An 8,214-nucleotide genomic window follows, 5' to 3' on the forward strand; every position below is an offset into this window, starting at 1 on the left:
GGGGATGTCCTGTCTATGCTGAATTTCAGAAAGGACAAATAAAAGAACAGTCATCATAAACCCACTGCACACCGGTGATGTTTTCTTACCTCCTCTAGCAGATGAGTTGGACTGATATCTATTTGTTTGCACTTGGATAATTTAAACCACTCTGCGGCATACCATGTGTTTTTCTCACATGCAGAGAGAGAGAGACACTAAAAATTGGGACTGAGCATTTCGGCAAGCATAAGGGACATATATCTACTGTAGCGACACGAGGAGATGGGAGAACAATGTGGATTGGCAATTCAGTCTCACAGTACGCTCTTCATTACTTGAGGGTTTCAGTAATTGCTCTCATATTTTTCCATCTCTCTTGGAGCTCTTTATTCATGTAATTGTGCTTTATTATTTTGTGTGTGTGTGTGTGTGTGTGTGTGTGTGTGTGTGTGTGTGTGTGTGTTTGTGTGTGTGTGTGTGTGTGTGTTTGTGTGTGTGTGTGTGTGTGTGTGTGTAAATGTAAATACATCCTACGTTACTTTTCAATATCGGGTGAGGCAATGCTACTGTAGCTTTGAAAGAACGTCCTAATTTCAGTGAATAACATTGTTTTAATGTATCACAGCTTAAATGTCAGGAAATGGTTTTTTATGATTTTGGTAGGAATGTTTTAAACAGGGTCTATAGAACTGAACAGTACTCTGATCACTGATTCTGATAACAAAAATGATAGTGTGTGTCTGTGTGTGTGAAAGACAGAGAGAGAGGGAGAGAAAGGAGGGAAAGAGAGAGGGGGAGAGAGAGACAGAGAGAGAGAGACACAGAGAGAGAGATGTGATAGGAAGATTACTGCGGGGGAAAAAAGGTACCAGAGAAATAGTGCTGTTTAGTAAGACTCTTCAAGTCTTTGATGAATGTGCGACTGATCTTTAAATGCATTTAAAAACAGTATTAGACAACATGCTTTGACTCATGCTTTTTGATGTCAATACAAACACTTGTCTAATCAGCAAAAGTGGATTCATTCATTAGTTATTTATAATGGCAGTATTTGATTCTCACTCACTGCAAGAGCAAGAGCCTTTGTAGTTTTCCTTGTATTTGCTGTGCGGGCCAAAAGTGTAACTCTTATCTCATTACCACTGCCATCCAGCTCCATTTTGTTGTTGATTTTTCCGTTCATATCAGTGTAAAGGTCTTTGTTTACATGAGTATTTTGTATTTTAATTTCAGGCACTGGTGTTATACCTCTTTATATCCAATCTGTTGTAGCCCCGCACCTCAGCATATTATGTTTCTGCAAAGCACTAATGACCATACACTCGTGCCAACATTGAATACTGTGCTATTGTACACTGGAGGTGTCATTTCAGGCATCACTAATGGACCCATGCATATGTAGCTTCCAGCTGCAGTCTCTCTGACCTTTGCCCTCAGTCATCTGGGGTTCTGGTGGCTCTGGTCCAGGTTTCTAGGGTCTGTGTTTCTCCAGTGCAGTGATCTCAGAGTCTGGTGTCTCAGGTGGTGTGGTAGATTCGAGGTTTAACTACATGCTGTCACTGAAATGCTGACTTGAGTTAACCAAGCTCAAAATCATAGGAAAGTACATCTCAGTTATTCAAGATATATTGTCCCAGTCAGCTGAGCGTGGAGTATAAGGATTCATTTACAGATGTAGGGGTATAAGTTGACGTCACTGAATTTTAATCCTGTATTACCTCTTTAAAAAATCAGAAGTTACACCTTCTGTGGCTTCCAGGACTGGAAAATTAGGCCCGGGTCAATAAATGTTTCACTGAAAACTGGTCATTCAGAATTTTGGTGAAATCCTGCTTTTGTCTGCATGCCCTCCTCACCTTCTCCTGATGATTATGTATTTTAGATACAAATGGTTCTTCCCTTTCTGCAGGGATCTCAAAAAGGACGGGCATGTGTCTCCACTGACTATGGCTGACCACATCTGAACCTGTTTAATTACTTTTCTGCTCTCTGTTCTCTTTCGCATGTTTGTCCCTGAAATTGTTTCATTGTTATGTTATTAGAACAAACTTTCTGTTCTCGTACAGGCATGGTTTTCAACTCTCTCTGTCTCTTAAACACAAACACATATAGGCAGTGCTGTTAGAGTGAGGGCAACACTTTGATAGCCCTAGGAAACATGCTGTTAACATATCTCACCACAAGGGGGTGTCAGAGAGGCTTGAAATGACTGCTCAACAGGCACTGTGAATCACAGTCAAGGAATGCTTTTGAAAGCACAGTTTACCTAAACATATAATGTCCAGCATTATACAGACCGTATATGGCATATCCATTGTGGGAGGTGAATTTCTTAATTAACTCAGGGACTACAACTGTTTAGATGCGCCTGCTTTGAGTACACATTTTATCACTCGTTTACATAATAAGACTTTTGTTTATTGATTTAGTTAACTGAAATCGACAAAAATGTGGTCACATGACACACATCAGTTCCCAAATCAAAATAGCAACAAAATGCAAACCAACTATTTGACAATTCTGTTGCAACGTTTATTAAAACAATATTACTAGAAATGACTCAGTCGCTAATCTCCCTTAAGCATCAGTGGAAAATAAAAAGCAAACTCCCCTCAGTTGGACTTTTCAGGAGGTTCTCGTATTTTATGAGGTGATGCACAGACAGACTCAACAAGCGCCGTGACAGAACTATTTATGTCCTCAGGTGATTATGAGACGAATAAAAATCCTGTTTTTACCTGCTGTTTCTTTTATTGTCTAGTTCAGTTTTGTTTCTAAAATTTTTCACACAAATCTTATCAACAGTGTGCCACACACAGTAAACATCAATCACTGGAAAAAGTATTTTCTCTTTCTTTCATGATGCCATGTTTTAGCAATTTTGTAATCCTGAGGTTAAAAATCCCTAACGGTCCGATGACAGCAGTTTCTCTTAAACAATACCATTATATTTATAGCGCCGATAATCACCAGATAAAGAAAAGAAGAAAGAGAGCACACAAAGAACAGAAGCCTCAAGTCTTTATGGAAGAGGCAGCATTTATTCCTGTCACCAGAATCTCCCTACAACACAGGGCCTGTAACTGCATATACTGGCTTTCGTCCAAATGAGTGTGTTTGTTTCACCCTGGCGTTGTTTTTCTCCAGGAGAGGTTTAAATGAGATTCCAGGCAAAAAGAGAGCCACGTTCTCTATCTTAATGCAAACACACAATTGGTTCAGGAGCTCTCCAAGGCCATCCGTCGGCCCTGAATGACAGACTCCCAGTGACCTGCATGGTCCATCACTCCTCCGCCCACCTCTACCCTCTCCACCCACATCCATCCTTACGGTTTAAAAAAAAAACTCCATCTTTTGCACCGAGCACACGCATCAGGGGCAGCTTCCCACTCTGACGCTAACACAAGTGAGAGGTGTTGCATAACCACTTTCCAAAGTGGCTTGTTGAACTTCAAACTGTTCAACTGATCCAGTCATGCAGGTTTCTTTATCTTCCTCCACATCCGTTCACCTCTCTCTCTCTCTCTCTCTCTCTCTGTCTATATATATGTACACACACACACACACACACATATATATATATATGTGTGTGTGTGTGTGTGTGTGTGTATTTATATATATATATATATATATATATATATATATATATATATATATATATATTACTTATTCAGAAGTGGGGGGTGGAGTTTTGGTAGTAAATCTCCCCCAACAGACAGCCTTTTAGCGCTTGTCATGTCACAGACTGGAGTCCTGAGATGCTACAGAGACATTACTTTTAAAGCGGTCGCAAATTCTCTCTCTCTCTCTCTCTCTCTCTCTCTCTCTCTCTCCCTCTCCTCTCTCTCTGTCTCTCTGACAGGCGTGAAGTGCCCTTAAAAGCCCGGGCCACTCAGACACTGTGCGAGCGAACTGACGCCGGGACGATGGATGATGATGATGATGATGATAAAGTGCCAACGCTGACAGAGGATGCACATGCCGTCCTTCATATTTTAGCACCGAGGCTTAAACTGAGGTTCTTTCTGATCAGGACAGCCAAGATGATAGACGGGAACACAGGTGCGACGAGGGTGCTTAAATGTATGTTGGTAGGAAGCGGACGGAACAGTAAGTTAAGTCTACAGTGTTCATTCGCTCTGGAAAGTGAGTCATCTTCACCCTGAGGTGACATTGTACACGATGACTAACTCTCCTCATCTAGTGATTCACGAGCTAAGCCTCCATTCTATCCCTTTCTCTTTCTCTCTTTCTCTCTTTCTCTCTCTCTCTCGCGCTCTCCCTCTTTCTCAGTTTTATTTTTCCATACGCTTTTAACTGGAGCTATTGCTTCTCTGTTCCGCTGACATTTGGCTGACCTGAGAGAGTGGTAAAATAACATGTATGCAGCTGTTTTTTCCTAACCACTCCTGCATGAGACACTTCTGTCGTGTTGAAAGAACGCTTCGGCACTGCGCTTTGAATACTTTCCCACTTTTTCTGATGAATTAAAGACTCAGTTACATGAATTCTGTTGAATTAAGCTTCTCTGTGTGAAATCTGACAGTTTTCTATCATAACTGTACATAACTCAATACAAGTTGTAGCCTACAGAAAGGTAGCCTTACTCATACAGTCAATACACTGCACCTTATTGCCTGTAGTTGCAGCATGCCTGCTGAACAAAGCAGCGTTTTGTGTGGTTTTTTTCCTCCTTCTCCTACCAACAAACAACTTCTCCGATATCTCCCTCTCTGGACAGGGAGCTGAAACAGAAACGCTTTATAGGAGGAGCAAGGGCAGCGTTAGACGACAGTTATGATGTAGTGGTAATTTTCAGCTGTGCTTCAGAGGGGACCACAGCCAATAAGATTTCAGTCAACAGAAGCAATTGCTTTGCTTTGTGAGACAAAGGCTCAAAAGTCAAAACTGACATGGAAGAGTTGTCTTGGCTTTCCCTGTAACCTCCAGAGCCTCACACAGGGGAAGATGTACTTCCCCTGTGTGAGGGGGATATATATATATATATATATGTATGTATGTATGTGCGTGTGTGTATGTGTATATATATATATATGTATGTATGTATGTATGTATGTATGTATATCACTCATTCAGATGGGCAGGTGGATATTCATTAGTGGGTGAGGTTGTCAGGTAGAAGGTTTCACACCATAAATTTCTATCCGTTGCCAGTGCAAAAATCGGTTACCACACAATTGCTTCACTTTAAGATTTGGCTTGGGTCTTCTTCCTTCTTTTTTTTTTTTCTTTTTTGGTGATGAAATAAGCAATCACATCTTTACTTCCAGCCTTGATATCCTGGACTCTGCTCCCCTTTGGTGTCTAGCACTGAACTCTCCCAAAAGTGTGTACCGGAACAGAGCTAAATAAAAAGAGAGAGAGAGAGAAATACACTTTAAACCTTCTCTCCAGCCAGAAGCAATGCTCCATTATTTTAATCTTTCTGACCCTAAGCCAAAATTTGATCTTAATATTTGGCTCACTTCTTAGGAACAGCATAGTCTGTGGAAAGAAAAACCACTGCCAAACTGTTCCACCTTCGTGGCATCCAAAAAAAACCAGATCAAGACATCTGTGTGTGTAATGTAAAACCCATCTATGGCATGGTCTCTTGTGTCCCGCTATTTCGGATCACTTACCATAAAGCTGTTTCAATCCCACTCATTATTCCGTGTATCCACTTGTTGCTTAGCGACCAACAGCATTGGCCACCAGGCTGTCCATGGGTTTATCCACAAATGTCGAACGATCAGCATCCCGTGAGATATCAAACATGACAGCCGTAATTAACCTGAGTGGAATCCATTTCCAGTAACAACTGTGGGCGAAAGGCCAGTGCCACAATGGAAGATGACCCCCCCCCCCCCCCCTCCCAAAAGCAAGATGTGAATTGCTGCCAAGGCTACAGTGATTGATCACAAGGAATTTACTGCTGCAATGTTTGTCTTCGCTGCTGGCGTCTCATCCATGCCCTACAAGCCGAGGACAAACAGTAGGACAGACAAACACAACCAAAAAAAAAGTCTGCCAGAAATAACAGGGAGGCCCTAGAAATGTTACAGAGAAAATATGTATTTATGTATGTATCCAGAAAATGCCAGAATATGGAACGAGAGTGCATTGTCGCTAAAGAGGGTGAAAAACAGCTTCACGTCCACTGCGTGAAAGTTAATAAGCTATTTTTCTACGTTTGCGTGAATATTTTGTAAGCATCCAAACTACGCCAAAAAATCCAGTAAGTAGGCTAGTATAAGCTTTAGCTCGTAAAGCTTTGAAGTCTTACTTTTGAGGAGTAACGATTTTCTGAAGATGAGGGCCTTCTGAGGATGCTGAGTTGGAATGCACATGGAAATATATAATTCCACAAAAGCCTTCATTATTAATCCAGAGAAAGAACGCTCTCCAGAGTCTCTTGACATGTTATTGTCTGAGGACTCCAAGGACTGGAGTGGATTAGTTTGTCCAGTGCTCATAGAGGAGAATGGCAGAGCGCTGGAGAGAGAGAGAGCGAGAGAGAAAGAAAGTAGAGAAAAGGGTAATTATGGGAGAAAAAAGCCAGATGGGCTTACAAAGAGAGACATAGAGATGCTGAAAGGTAAGGATGATTTCATTTTGTAAAAATAAATAAATTAAAAATTAAAAATAAATAAATAAAAGCCAAACGCATTGCTATGCAGCCAAGGCAAGTTAGCTCGGTGATCTTGTTGAATGTTGGCCTTCTCCTCGGCCTTGCGTTGCTCTTCTACTCTCCAGTAAAGATCAATCTTCCTCTGAAACAGGTCAAAATGTGCTCTTTTTTACCACTTCTTTCAAATACAGACATTGCTGACTCACCACATTTAATCCTGAAGAAAAGATCATGTCATTGGTGTATTAAAAAAGCCATCTGAGATGAATATGAAGAGACACAAACAGAAAACTCATGATGAAAGACGTGCGATGGTGCGGAGAGCGAAAAAGACAGCACATTGCCGTGTGTTGATGACTTGTGATAGAGTGCTGTTTTCATCTGTTCTCTTTTCCGCTGTATCTGTTTTTCAGGTCCTGTCCTTGGTTTTGGTCAGCAGGTTTTCACTGCTTTCAAGGACTTTTTCTGAGATATATTCACATGATGAAGGTTTGAAATACCTAGACTTTGAAGGTTTGAACAGTTTGAATTACTCTCATTCACTCTAAGGGGAACTGTGTGTCAGTAGGCGCTTTCGCACCGGAGGAACTTTTCATAGTTCTTAGAACTGTTGGAGAAAGTACTCCCTTTTTGGCGTGTTCGCACCGCAGGAACTTAGAACGATTTTAGTTCTAAGAACACCGTTTTGAGGGGCTTTTTTCGCCCCTACTCCAGGGTAGGTACTTTTGCAGCACAATAGGAACCTTGTGACGTAGGTGTACAGCCATTGGTCCAGACGCAGGTATACGATGATTGCAACCGCCATTTTGCAACCGCCGATTCGTGCAAAATATAAAGTCTTAGAACGTATTTCATTTAGCTTTTGATATTCATGTCTCAAAATGTCTGGAATTGTAGGAGGGGGGACATAGTTTTTATGTTTTATTTTACCGGTATTTTATATCCCCCAACAATGACCATTTTGCAACGTCCAATGTATATTTGTACATTGAAGAGGTAGCGTACACTCCGCTTCGGTAGGTGCTTGTGTGTCCGCTTGTGTGGCTGTGATCAGCATTTTAACCTAAAATAAGAATGTGTTTATCCAGCTTACGATTTTAGGGTTGCGGCGGGGAAAAAGGGGAAAAAAAAAACACGATGCCGCGAGCAAGGGTCAGGCACAAGCGCTATGCTAGCACCCGAAAAGTACTATGCCCATCAAGTCATTCACTGCTACTGCGGTGGTAAATGCATAAATGCATTGGGAAATTATTTTCTCCATTGGACTGGGTCTATCGCCATACAGTTTTATTTTCGTTAATGAGAAGGCAGTTATAGGTTATCTAATATGCAATCAATATTTCTGTCACTCAAATTCAGTAAAACTCATTGCGTATACTGTAGACTAGTTTGTTGATTTCTTTTGCCGCAGTAATGGTTCTTTTTTTCCTTTTGGAGGTATTTAAAAGGTCTTAAAAGTCATTAAATTTGTACTTCAAAATGTGCAGCTATCCTGGTTAGTCATAAACAACAGCTCTTAGCTGCTATACCGTCGGCCGGCTTACGTCACTTCAGCGTCCTACTGGCGGTGCGAAAGCAAACAGAAAAAAGGCCCTAGAACG

The sequence above is a fragment of the Chanos chanos genome, chromosome 8, assembly GCF_902362185.1.
Source record: "Chanos chanos chromosome 8, fChaCha1.1, whole genome shotgun sequence".
Classification (NCBI taxonomy): domain Eukaryota; kingdom Metazoa; phylum Chordata; class Actinopteri; order Gonorynchiformes; family Chanidae; genus Chanos; species Chanos chanos.